Source organism: Herpailurus yagouaroundi, unplaced genomic scaffold (assembly GCF_014898765.1).
Source record: "Herpailurus yagouaroundi ecotype Mexico unplaced genomic scaffold, PumYag 142, whole genome shotgun sequence".
NCBI classification, from domain to species: domain Eukaryota; kingdom Metazoa; phylum Chordata; class Mammalia; order Carnivora; family Felidae; genus Herpailurus; species Herpailurus yagouaroundi.
In genome coordinates, this window is record NW_024412397.1 from 4,550,716 (window position 1) to 4,558,668 (window position 7,953).

The 7,953-nt window shown below is 43.7% G+C and overlaps 1 protein-coding gene and 1 long non-coding RNA gene across 5 annotated transcripts in view; one reads left to right on the forward strand and one right to left on the reverse strand.

The window, feature by feature from the left end:
- The window catches only part of ZNF407 (zinc finger protein 407), a 507,857-nt gene that overhangs the window by 499,292 nt on the left and 612 nt on the right, over positions 1 to 7,953 (reverse strand). The gene's annotated exons all lie outside the window — the stretch shown is intronic.
- The window catches only part of LOC121032789 (uncharacterized), a 14,775-nt gene continuing 14,576 nt past the window's right edge, over positions 7,755 to 7,953 (forward strand). Inside the window, exon 1 of the long non-coding RNA XR_005791477.1 lies at positions 7,755 to 7,829. This is a non-coding gene — a long non-coding RNA (uncharacterized LOC121032789). The remainder of the gene's footprint in view (positions 7,830 to 7,953) is intronic.

Here is a 7,953-nt window from a genome sequence, read left to right on the forward strand (position 1 = left end):
AAAGTATGATTTTCCGAACCCTATGGCATAATACCACTTTCTAATGAACTGGAAGATGCAATCCCTAGAACTAACACAGAGTACAATTATTTTTTCTGCTTTAGGGACTTGCCATCAGCTAATGATAAAGTCACGTACACTGGTTTAAAAACAAAGCTAAGATAAAGTTAACTTTGCAAATGGGGTAAACAGCCCCTTTAAGGGTCTCCTACACCCCCACTCAGACTTTTCCTTTTTCTCTCGTGACCCCAACACTCTCAGTCCTGACTCTCTTTTGTCGGGTTGTCTTCAGCTCTGCCCTTCTCGGACAGGGTGTTTCAGAGTCAGACAGCTGGGTGCCCAGAGCCACCTCCCCTCCTCTCCAGGAGTGATCCTGACCCCCGAGGATTCGCTGTGATGCTCAGTCCTCAGTTAACAGAGTATATGCTCAGCACACAATGTGCTTAGCACCGAGTAAGCGCTCAGCAAGCATTACCAATCGTTATCATTGAGACTAATTTCCTTTTTCAAATCTCTACTCATGAAAGTACTTTTCTATCCTAACCCTGCAAAAGCACATCTTTACCACAATCACTCCATCATATCTTTTTCATACAAAGTCCCTGTGTAGACAGACTTTGCAAAAAGAGGGAACAAAAACCATAGATGTTTGTGTTTTAAATATTTAGCAGCTATAGGGGCGCCTGGGTGGCTCGGTCAGTTAAGCATCTGACTTCAGTTCAGGTCATGATCTCACGGTCCGTGAGTCCAAGCCCCACGTCGGGCTCTGTGTTGACAGCTCAGAGCCTAGAATCTGCTTCGGATTCTGTGTCTCCCTCTCTCTCTGCCCCTCCCCCACTCGTTTGTTCTCTGTTTCTCTCTCTCAAAACGAAACGTTAAAAAAATTTAGTATTTGGTAGATACAAAAAATAATTTTAATATATGCAAGGTATTAAGCACAATGAAACAAAGCCCTTGGTACAGATCATAGCCTAAGAAAATGAAATTATGTATCTTTTAAGCCCCTCTTGGTGCCCCATCACCTTCCCTCTTCTTACAGAGCTGAGCGCTAATGTGGATTTAGCATTTGTAATGTACATGTTTTCTGTATTACTTTACTAAATCTGTACCTCTAACAGTCTGCAATTTTGCTTTGCACATTTCTAAACTTACAAGAAAAAAAAAGGAAAAAAATACGGTATGCATTCTGCTGGAAGTGTCTTCTCTTCCCCCCAGTGACATTCCTGACACTAACCCCTGGTGATGCATGCATATATCTAAGACCCATTCACTCCCAGCACTGCATAGTCCTTCACTGTGGAAATGTAACAGAATTTAACCAGTCTCCCGTGAGGGACACTGGTCCAGCTTTTTCCTCTGACTGGCACAACTGCAGGCGTGCTTTTCCGTGCTGCCCAGCACGCAGGTACATGACTTTCTCCAGGGCAGTGGGCTGCCAACTTGAGCATGCGCTCAGTCACCCGAAGAGCTTGTTAAGCTGGCCCATCCCCAAAGTCGGATTCAGTAGGTCTAGGGCGAGGCCCAAATCTGCCTACCAAGTTCCCATGACATACCAGGAACACAACTTAGAAGCACTGCACTGGGATAAAGACCCAGAAATGGAATTCCTGGGTCAAAGGGCACATGCATCTCAAACTTTACTAGAAAACCCCAAAGTTATTGTATCAATTCACACTCCCACCGGTTGTGCGTAAGCACTCCAGTTGCTCCTTACCTCCCAAACAACAGACATTGCCAGATTTGCAGGTGGCTGCCAACCTAATGTGGATGAAACTATACACCATTTTGGTCTTAATTTGCCCCTCCCTAGTTACTAATCAAGTTGAAAACCTCTGCATTGGGTTTCATCTTTTGGGGATGCCAATGGGGGCCTTTGCTCATTTTTCTACTGTTATTACTGATTTGCTGATACTAATCTTTTTATCAGTAACCTGTACTGAACATAACTATTGTCACTTGTGACTTGTCTGTTCACTTTCTTGATGGCTTATTTTAATAAACACAAGTTGTCAATATTAATATTGTCCAACATTCCCCATCCTCTACGCTTTGCACCTTCTGTGATTTTTAGAATGTCTTCCCTATATCAGAGTCATACAACTGTTGTCCTACCTTCTCTTCTCCAAGTTTCACAGTTTTGCCTTCTGTATTTAAGGCTTTAATTGACCTGTAGCTGATTTTTGTGAATAATGTGATTTAGAAATGTATCCCACTCTTAGGAAGTTTCCTGTTTGGTAAAGGCCAACAGACACAGCCAACTATAACCTTCAGGAGGATACAAGAAGTGCCTCAAGTGAAATACTGATTAGGTGTTAGCACTCCTCCACTGGGTTTATTCTGCTTTCTCGCTGACGCAAACAAAAATCTGAAAATACGGAAAGTTATTAGCAAATTAGACTATGATCCTGAACCCACCACACTGCAGGAACAATCTTTAAAAATCTCAAAAGAGCTCAATGTAGTCTCTTTCTAAAAATATGAGAATTAAGCATTGTTGAAAAAGTGTAAGAAAATTGTCATTCTCAATAGTACTGGTTGGGATATAAATCTATACACTTTCTAGAGGGTAATTTTGCGCTCACTCACTCACTCGCTCTCTCTCTACACACACACACCCCCATATATATGTGCGTTTATATATACATAGCCTTACAACAGGTGTCTTCTTTAGGCTATCAATGACTCTCTACAGAATTTATTTAAGGAAATAACTGGACAAAGTACATGTTTAAGGATATTTACCATGAAGCTCTTTATAATACAAAACTTATAAACAAACTAATATCAAATGATGCAAGATGAGCTACAGAAGAGGCTGTGGTACGTCCACATCCCGGAACACTGCAGATTACACAGCTGTGTCAATGTGAAAAGTTATCCGCAATACTCTGGTAACTTACAAGAGCAGTTAACAAAATACACATATAAATATTCATTTATTCATAAATATTTGTCAAGTACCTGGGGGGGGCCCCCCCCGCCCGTAACCCATCCAGCATCTCACCGTGGCATACAAAGAGAACACATGCGCCCAGCTCCACGGACCAGCCAGTGCTGGTGAGGAGAGCACACTTAGAGCAAATGCCTTGTGATGAATGAAGTGCATCTATCTTCTACAAAAAGACTCTAGGGAGAATTTTAAGAAATGCAGTGTCATTACAGAAAGTCACACGCTGGAAAACAAATGTGAGACACTGCAGAACCACAGCAAAAGAGTTGGGACAAACAGCTTCCATTCCTGCCAATTCAAAAGTGAGACTGACCAAGACCAAGTACCAGTTCTTGAGCAAATAACCATTCTTCCAAGAGCCTACACTTTCCCTTATCCTGTTATGTTTGTGTCTAAGCCTCTCATGATAAGAAACATCTCACAATTGGGGATAGGCTCAAAGGATTCTGACATTATATGTTCATTCCTTTTAATCTGCTGTACCAAAAATCGGTAAAGTTATGAAACTCATTAATTACAAAGGGAAAATTTTTTAATTTAGAGCACAGATATCACACACTACCCCAAGAAATCAAAATTAACACTCATCAGTAGCAAGACGTATCTATATCACGCATGTCCCAATACAAGACTGAGCAGGGCACAACTTCTCCACTGTGGTATTCCTGCCAAAATGCTTAACCCTCAATTTAATCATGAAAGGACATCAGACAAATCCAAACTGAGGGACATTCTACAAAATAACTGATCAGCACTCTTCAAATGTATAAAGGTAATGAAAAATAAAGAAACCCAAAAGGAACTGTCACATTCTGGAAGAGACTAAAGAGACAGAATACCTTAATGCAACGTGGGACACTGGATTGGATCCTGGACCAGAAAAAGGACATCCGTGGTGAAACTCAAATAATAATGTTATCATGTGTCTGGTTTTCATAACTGCACCATGGATGCATAAGATGTTAACAAGGGGATGTTGGTTGAAAGTCTACAGGAACTCTTTGAACTATTTTTGCAATTTTTTTATAATTCTAAAGTTATTTCAAAGTATAAAGTGCTAACAAATCATTGCAACTGAATACTACAAAGGTATGAGAGGGATCACTGATTAAATGTAACATAAAGATAGGCTACATCCTCCAAAATTGTGCTAAAACAATCCCAGTAATTCCAAATAAGGCCTAAATTGGAATGAAATGTAATTATTTCATAAAAGCTTATAGCTGGGATAATGTATTGAGTACAGTAACTTTCCTAGGGAACTGAAATCTCTCCAGATAAATGACCTACTTTATTTTCTCCCTTAATGTTTGTTTAATTCAACTTTCATTCATGGGCATGTAACTGTGCTAGAGCCTGATAAGATTTTGATATATAAGAAATGAACATTTTAGAACAGTACAGAGAAAAGCATTGAGTAACAAAACTGGAAGTAATTTTTCAATCCTACACAATCTAGCAATTAATCCTGACACCCTTTTTAGTGCAAATGTTGTGAAGAGGGAGGGCCCTCACACTTCACATATATTCCCTTCAGCAGTAAGCGGTTTTGACCTCTAGAGTTAAGTCCAAAAATTATCCCTGAAAATGTCAAAATGACTCTCTGAGAAATGCCATATTTCTAGTCCTTTTCTCCCCCATTTAATCACTATGGTTTTGGTGCATTGCTGTTTATAGCACAAAATTAAGGAACCTGACTCTCTGAGTACCAGGGAAAACATTATACTGGTATAAACCCATGGAGTTTACTTAGTCTCTTCTTGTAAGAGATCAAAGGCAACATCGTAGAAGACCAGGGTTCCCAAAGTGTGACCCCAGAGCCCAGGAGGAATTTGTCACAATGCAAATTATCAGCCCCAATCCAGACCTGCCAAATCAGAGCCTCCAGGGGGTATGCTCAGCGCGTTTTTTCACAAAGCTCCCCAAGTGACTCTGATGCACCCTAAGTTTGAGAACCAATGATGGAAGCAGAAAGACTAGCCTGTAAATCAGGAAGCCTGACTCTAATCCCTGTTCTCTCACTAATCTCTGAGAAAGATTACTCAGCCTCTGTGGGGGCTCAGCCTCCTTACAAAACAAGGAGGGAACTGGAACAGATCACTGCCACAGTCCTTACACCCAGATTTGATCAATCTAGGAAAATATTCATTCCTCTAAAGCCTAAAACGAAAAGACCACCACAGCATTTCACCACCTATCTCTTTTTCATTAGAAAGAAACAATGAAAATGCCTTCTTTTCCTCAACTGGTCTCTGAACCATATCTATCTAAAATAATTTATTTAGATAAAATTACATTTGCATTAACCAAAGCTACGGAAATGCTGATTCTAAGGTTTCGTATTTAGTTCTATGTCAGGTGTGTGTAGGAGGAATCCCACATAATGACAATGTCTCTAGGAAACCCATCTACTGTAGACTGAATTACGTCCTGCATAATTCATATGTTGAATCCCTAATCCCCAATGTGATGGTGTGGCCTTTGAGAGGTAATTTAATTTAAATGAGTTCATGAGGGTAGGGTCTCCAAAAGGAATCAAGAGCAGGGCACCTGGGTGGCTCAGTTGGTTGAGCATCCGACTCTTGATCTAGGCTCAGGTCATGATCTCACGGTTCACGGGTTTGAGCCCCATGTCAGGCTCCGTATTGACATCACAGAGTTGGCACAGGATCCTCTCTCTCCCACTCTCTCTGCCCCTCCCCCGCTTGTGCATGCGCACTCTCTCAAAATAAATAAACTTTAAAAAAGAAAATCTGTTTTAAAAAAAAAGGAAAGAAGAGAGACTAGAGTTCTCTCGCTCTCTGCCATGTGAGAACACACCAAGAAAGTTGCCTTCTGTAAGCCAAGAAGAGTCCTCATCAGGAACCAGCATCACGATCCTGGGTAGAGCTGCCAGGCGTAAATGTCTGTGGCTTCAGTCCCCCAGGCTATCATATTTTGTTACAGCAGCCAAGCTATGACACTCACTCAAATGTCTGGCGTGGGATCTCACGCAGCAGGTTATAGTTCAGAGCAACTGTGTCCCTGTCTGTGCATAAAGAACACGTGGGATCTGGGGCACCTGGGTGGCTGTCGGTTAAGCGTCCAACTTTGGCTCAGGTCATGATCTCGTAGTTTGCTGGTTTGAGCCCCACAGGGGGCTCTCTGCTGACAGCTTGGAGCCTAGAGCCAGCCTGTGTGTGTATGTGTGTGTCTCTCTCTGCCCCACTCCCACTTGTGTTCCCTCTCAAAAATAAAAATTAAAAAAATTAAAAAAAAAAGAACACTTGTGATCAGACAAGAAGTATTTAATAAGTTTGAAAACAAAGAATTTTAAAATTTATAGGTCTAGACATTTTCACTGCTGCATAAGAAACACAGTTTAATTTCTTATCCTACTCATGGATTTATGAAGTGGGATTCTTCTCACAACTGTGATACCTGTGACCCCCATGATACCAACCTCTTCTCTGAAATATGGGAAAGAGGAGGAAGAGACTCTGTTTTATGAAGGTTAGAGAATTCTCCCCTAACAACACAAACCTATTAGAGTCAATGTTGGGACAAATGTCCCATGGAGCAAGTGAATACCTACTAATCCTCGAGACCTAACTCACTGTAAGCTGCAAGCTCTGACCCCTCCCTGGCAGGCAGGTAGAATCAGACCATTTGCTCTATGCTCCCATATCTCCATGTTAGCAGTTGGCAAAAGGCACTGTATTTGTTTCTGTTGTCTCCCCAGCCAGATCCTGAAACCCTCCGAGGCAGTGTATTATAACTCCAGCACCTAGAGCAGTGTCTGGAAAAAAGCAGGAACCAGTATTGGCTGAGGGGAAGCCACTTTACTGAATACCAGTGCAACTCTCTATCCCGTCTTACGGGTTTTCTGTACATCTGAAATTATGCCAAAATAAGGTTTTTAAAAAAGACACCAGTAGCAACTGTTTTCACACTTGCCTTACCAAATGTGCGAGAAGACATCAACTACTGGAGAGCCAACGGGAGTTCCTAATCCCGAGTGTGACAAACTTGAGAAAGAACAACTACCAAACACCCGAGATTTGAATTCTGACGTTAACTTTGGTCACATTATTTAATCTGGCTTTTAACTGGTAGTTAACAAAGGGAATAACAATTGCTACTCCAGAAGACTGCGGTGCTAAGCGAAGTTTATAGAGTATACATCAAATAAGCTCTCCTAATGATGTTCTCATCAATACGTATTAGTGCTCTTCCCTTTACGGGTGTTCCAACTGGACTCACCCTTCACCGCAAAACAGGTGCATGCTGTAACTAATTCCACCAGCACTGGCCGTAAGGTTGTAACTCAGTCGCCATTAGGGTTATGATTATCTATAAAATAAAGAAATCCTACACGTGTGTCAATGGATGCCAACCTTGCCAAGATGCCCTTCGCGTTCCTGAACTCCCCCAAGAAGTAAAAGGGCTACTCAAACTCAACACAACCGACAGGGGTCAGCAGCTCCAGGACCCACCTCCACCAGACTAATCTCCAGAAAGCGGGCAAGCGCACTCAGGACGTGCTCTATGGCTAAGAAGAGGTGGGAATCTACCGGGGCAAAAGCCACTGCTGCAGACATTGGTGCGCCGCAGCCCCGGGTCCGCCGGGTCACCCCGCCCCCCGCCCCGGTGCCGAGAGCGGCTGAACCTGGGGGGCCTGGACCCTCCACCTGCACTCGCTCAGCACTCGGTCGCCAGCGTCAGGGGCCGCCGACCGCACCAGCGTCCTTAACGGAAGGAGGCGCGGGTGGCAGCGGCGTGCCTCTGGGGGGGTGACCGGCGGTGGGCGGGCGGCGGAGGAAACCACGGCCGGGACTAGAGACCCACACCTCCGCAGCTCCGCGCCGGGGCAGCTGTTTCACCCGGAGAGAGCCGGGCGGTAAGGAACGCCCCGCTGCGTGCAAGGCGGCTGACAGCCAGCCCCGCGGGGAAGCCGGGGCCCCGCTGGCCGCGCGAGCCCGGCCGCAGGCTGCCGCGCAGCGAGCGGGGGAGGGCGGGAGCGG